The sequence below is a fragment of the Equus przewalskii genome, chromosome 18 (genome assembly GCF_037783145.1).
Source record: "Equus przewalskii isolate Varuska chromosome 18, EquPr2, whole genome shotgun sequence".
Taxonomy (NCBI): Eukaryota; Metazoa; Chordata; class Mammalia; order Perissodactyla; family Equidae; genus Equus; species Equus przewalskii.
Window position 1 is genome coordinate 980,941 of NC_091848.1, and position 5,665 is coordinate 986,605.

Genomic DNA, 5,665 nt, shown 5'->3' on the forward strand with positions numbered 1-5,665 from the left:
AAAACTAATGCAATGAGATTTACCATTTCCTGATATTCTTTAAGAAATGCTTCTCAAACTTTAAGATACATAGAAATCACGTGAGGGTTTTGTTAAACTTAATTCTGATTCAGTATGTCTGGGTGGAGCCCGAGTCCTCATTTCCATACAGACTCCCAGGTGATGCTGCAACTGCTAGTCCAAGGGCTATACTAGGCAGCGAGGCTTGAAAGCATAGATGACTTGCTCTGTTTTCCAAATCTCGGTATGGAGAAAGCAGAACCAGTGGTGGAGCGTGCTGGAGGCTCTGGAGTTAACTTGCTGGGGGAAAAGAAATCCTATCACTTAACAGTTTGCAACTTTAGGCAAACTACTTAATTTGCTTAAATTCTTTAGGCAATTATTTAAGTTCAGTTTTTTCACCAATAAAATGATGATATTAACAACACCGCAATATGTTTTTGTCAAGTGAGATGGTTATACAGGAATTCATGTTCCAATCCTTGGAAATGCACATTGTCTACCTGATGTTGGCCACCAGGGACTTTTGGTGTGCCAACTGTGAACAGTTTGTATTCATTCATTCATTCATTCATTTATTTTTAAACTCTTATTTGTTTATTGACAAGAAAGTACCAGGCTCGTAAGTATTCCTCGCTTTGGGGATGTTGATCAATCAGACAGATTCTGCCTTCAAGGAGTTTGCAGGTAATTCACACGTATATAAATGGGACAATTTTGGCTAATGCTTTTTAAATTTCGAAGGATCTATGGGATACATTATTAAGTGAACAAAAGGAAGTTCCAGCACAACGATTTGTATAGTGTGATCACTTTTTTATATGAAATTAACTATATATATACTGTACATAGATAGATATGTGGAAGGATAGGCATGCTGTTACCTCTGGGGAAGGTGATGCGAGGGTTTCGGTGAGATTGGGGAATACAGACAGGTGGGAAGGGGCTTTCACATTTTCCTTTGTATAGTTCTCTATTGCAATACTTCTCAAACTGCCAATGGTGAAGGAACAATTCTTCCAACATGGTTTGGAATGATACTTTTGTAAAATCCAATAAAGATGTATTACTAGTAAAATGAAATTTTAAAAAACATTGAAAATGAAAGCCTGAATTATTTATTATTATGTTCAACAGACAAAGTTATTCTGTCAAATTGCCATAAAAGTTCCTAGACATTTACTCTCCATTTCTGTATTTATCTCATTGAGGACTGATAAGAAACAGTTCAGAGTTTGGTGCCAGACCATGGGCCACTCTGAGTAGCGTTACTCTTTGAATTTTTTTTTTAATAGTGAGCAATTGTTTTGAGAGAATTTCCAATTCAGTCTGATAATAGAAATAGGTACAAGGTAGAGAGATGGTTCCCAGGATGGGATAATTTTATGGACAAGCAAAGAAGGTGGCAAAAAAGTTATTTATGGTCTTTGTTTTAAAGATTTTTTAAGTTTTCTCTTTTTCTCCCCAAAGTCCCCCGGTACATAGTTGTATATTTTTAGTTGTAGATCCTTCTAGTTGTGGCATGTGGGATGCTACCTCAGCATGGCCTGACGAGTGGCACTGTGTCCGTGCCCAGGATCCGAACCAGCGAAACCCTGGGCCACTGAAGCGGAGCACGCAAACTCAACCACTTGGCCATGAGGCGGCCCCTGGCCTCTGTTTTAAAGACTCCATAGGCATTTGTCAGGAGAATAATTGTAGAAGAGCGTTTTAGGCAGAGAGAAAACAGGAGCCAGGTCAGGGAGGTATGAGACTGCTGGGCGTGTTGAGAAATATGGTGGACAACCGTTGTTTTAGCCTGCCCAGCGTCCAGTCTGCCTTCTTCCGTTTTCCCTTGGGGACCCACAACTTCTCCATTCCTAGGGTAGGTCGTTTGGGTGGGGCTGACTTCTACCCTAGCTCACAAACTAATCAGTGTCTCCCACCCCCCTTCACCTCCTCCCCTGGTTGGTCGGGTTTGGATCCTGGGTGTGGACCTGCTCCACTCATCAGCCATGCTGTGGAGGTGTCCCACATATACAAAGTAGAGGAAGACTGGCATAGATGTGAGCTCAGGGCTAGTCTTCCTCAGGCAAAAAAAGAGAGGATGATTGGCAACTGATGTTAGCTCAGGGCGACTCTTCCTCAAAAAAAAAAAAGAACATTTACTTCTTCAAGCTTTTCTAGTAATTTCATTTTGTTATTCTTTGTTTCCCTCTGGGGCCGGGCAATTTAAAATAGGAAGGACCTAGCAAGTTCCTGAAAATGACATTTTAAAGAATGATTCCATTTTCCTTGTAAGGATTGAGTTATAATTTAATTTTGAGCAAAGAAGTAGCTGACTCTGTTTTTAGTATTTCTGTTTCCAGTAAACATTCAACACAAGCAGACTTTCACTGATTAAACTTTTAGGAATAGTAAGAATCAGCTTTGCTAAAGCTCCCTACACATTTAATTAGTTTTATCAACAGGAGCAGGAAGCAACTCTGGGATTCCAAAGGACACCTTAGCCATTTTGAACATTAGAAAACAAACATAAAAGCGCCCCACATCAAGTTCCCTGCATAGAGTTGTCATGTCTCTCTAATCTACAACAATTCTCTAGCGTTTTTGTCTTATGATATTTTTCATGATTACAGACCTCTGTTTTGGAGCAGTCCCTCAATTTGGATTTGACTGTGTCATTATGATTAGATTCAGGCTAAACATTTTTCCAGGAATACTCCATAGATGGTGTGGTATTCTCCAAGCTTTACAGCAAGGGGCACATGATGTCCAATTATTGTCCAATTTTTGGTTACTTTTAACCATTTGGTTAAGATGGTATCCACCAGATTTATCCACTGTAAAGGTACCATTAGCCAGCCCAGGTGGTCTAGTAGTTAAGATTCAGCGCTCTCACCACTGCGGCCTGGGTTCCTTTCCTGGTCAGGGCACCACACCCTGTCTGTCAGTTGTCATACTGTGGTGGCTGCGTGTTGCTGTGATGCTGAAAGCTCTGCCACAGGTATTTCACATGCCAGCAGGGTCACCCATGGCAGACACGTTTCAGTGGAGCTTCCAAACTAAAACTAAGTAGAAGGACCTGGCCACCGACTCCCGAAAAATATTGGCCCTCAAACCCCTGTGAACAGCAGTGGAGCATTGTCTGATGTAGTGCTGGATGGTGAGACGATGGTGCAAAAGAGGCTGGCAGGGCTCCACTCTGCTGTACACAAGATCGCTAGGAGTCTGAATCGACTTGATGGCACTAACAACAAAAGGTACCTTTACAACTTTGTGATTAATAGGGGCTGGCCCAGTAGCACAGTGGTTATGTTCACACATCCCACTTTGGCTGCTGGGGGTCTGCCAGTTCAGATCCCTAGTGCAGACCTATGCACCACTCGTCAGGCCATGCTGTGGCAGGCATCCCACATATAAAGTAGGGGCAGCCAGGCACAGATGCAGATGTTAGCTCGGGCCAGTCTTCCTCAGCAAAAACAGGAGGATTGGCAGCAGATGTTAGCTCAGAGCTAACCTCCCTCAAAAAGAAAAAAACGTTTGTAATTAATAATCTGTGGGATGATTCTTTGGCAACAAATAGCATTCTTAATAACAGGTCTCAGGGCTGCCCGGTGGCGCAGTGGTCAAGTTCACATGCTCTGCTTCGGCAGCCTGGGGTTTGCAGGTTTGGATCCTGGGCGCAGACCTGTGCACGGCTCATCAAGCCATGCTGTGGTGGTGCCCCACATCCAAAAATGGAGGACCAGTGGCACAGATGCTAGTTCAGAGACCATCTTCCCCACCAGAAAAAAACACAAAACCACAAATCTTACAATGTTTCCAAGAAAAATGGTCCACAAGGAAACTTCTTCGAGTTGGACTCATTTCAACAAATCTCTAGTCAGTCCTCGTTAATCTGTGTTATTCCACGGTGCTGAGATGGAAGTGGAAGTGGTGAAGACTGACCAGCACACGGGACATCAAATGCTAAAACAAAGGGCAAAATCCCCCGGAGAATGTGGAGCGGGACACAGACCACACTAAATGCGCGGGGAGGGAAGCTGAGGATCGAAGCCACGGCCGAGGTTTCAGACGGACGGCAGAGCCCAGAGGAGGACTCCGGTTCCCGCCGGCGGGCCCAGCGTCCCGTCCTGACCGCACCCACGGGCGTCGGGAGGCTGGTTCCCCAGCACAGGCGTGACATCTGCCACGCCGCGCGGACAGCTCGGGCAGCTCACTGTGCAACCTCAACAAGCTTTCTCCAGACCCTCCAGAAGGCGCCTCAGAGGAAATTTTATTTGGGCTGATTTAAATATTTACGTTGTGGCATTAGACCCATGGAGACTCAGTCTGGTTTTGCCTCAGGGACGTGTTTCCTCACAGCGACAGTGATACCCGCACACACCGCGTAACCGGATATTGCTCATCTGCCACACCTTGAAACTAACACACAAGATTTTTCTGTTCACAAATCGGGAAAGGACTCGAGGTTTCTAACTCCTCCGCCCCGGGGGCAGCCTCCCGCCGACACAGCGTGACCGCACAGCGCAGCGCGCTCCCTCAGTCTGGTGACAGCGGCTCGCTCGAGCGGGGCCCAGGGCCGGCGTGCCAGGTCGGCGGGGTCACTGACTGCTTCGCCTTTCGATTTAAGAATACCTAGCGTACACCTGGTCCTCAGGACAGAATAAGGGGGCCCGTCCTCACACGCGGCGGGCCGCCGATGGAGCTGCCTTGAAGCACCCGGCAGGGCCGGCGCGGCTTCCGATTGAGAGCTGCAGCCGGAGGGGCGCTGTTCTAGGCACTGTGTGGGGGAATCCCGGGGTTTAATCTGTTCTGAGCAGCTCTGGGCTGCAGACGCTGCCATCCCACCGGTCTCCCCCTGGGCCGAGGGCACACTGGGCGGGAAGCTCCAGGAGCGATTTCACGCGAGGGCCGCGGCGCCCGCCCCCGGCTCGCCCTTCTCTCCTGATCTGGCGCCCCGGGCGTCCCGCGGCTCGGGGTGAGGGCGTTTAAGTGACCGGCGGCAGCTCGCGCTTCCCGGAAGGGCTCTGGCGGTGACTCAGGGCCGCCTCTCGAGGGGGCTCTCCGCGGGGAGGGCGCAGGGGCTGGTCGGGGGGCCTTCCCCTCACGGTGGGCTTGGCAGCGCCGGCGCCCGCGCCAGGGCATCGAGTGACCGAGCGCACGCCAGGCCTCACGGCGCTCGGCCAGTGGACGGCCGCGCCCAGCTCCGCCACCGGACATGGGCGACGCCTGGCTGGGCTGCCGAGGGCGGGGGCGAAACCATTTCATCGCGGCCCAGCGGGAGGGGCACGCCCGCCCCGTCACTTCGAGGAAGCCGAAGCCTGCCAGGCCGCGCACGGGCCGGAAGGGCGGCGAGTCAGGGACCATTCTGCGCACGCGCGGCGCCCCGCCCGCACCCGGTCGCGTTGAGCGGCTCCCTCCGCCAGCTGCCGGATCTAAGTCGTCGGCCTTCGCCGCCGCCGGCCTGCCGCCCCCGCGCCGCCGTGACGCAGCCGGCCCGCCCTTCGCCCCCGCGGCGCCGGCTTCTTGTGACGTCGCAGCCGAGCCCTCCCACTTCGTCCCGAGCCGCGGCGGGGCGGCGGGGCGGCGGGGCGGCGGGGCGGCGGGGCGGCGGGGGCGGCGGGGCGGCGGGGCGGCGGGGCGGCGGGGCGGCGGGGCGGCGGGGCGGCGGGGCGGCGGG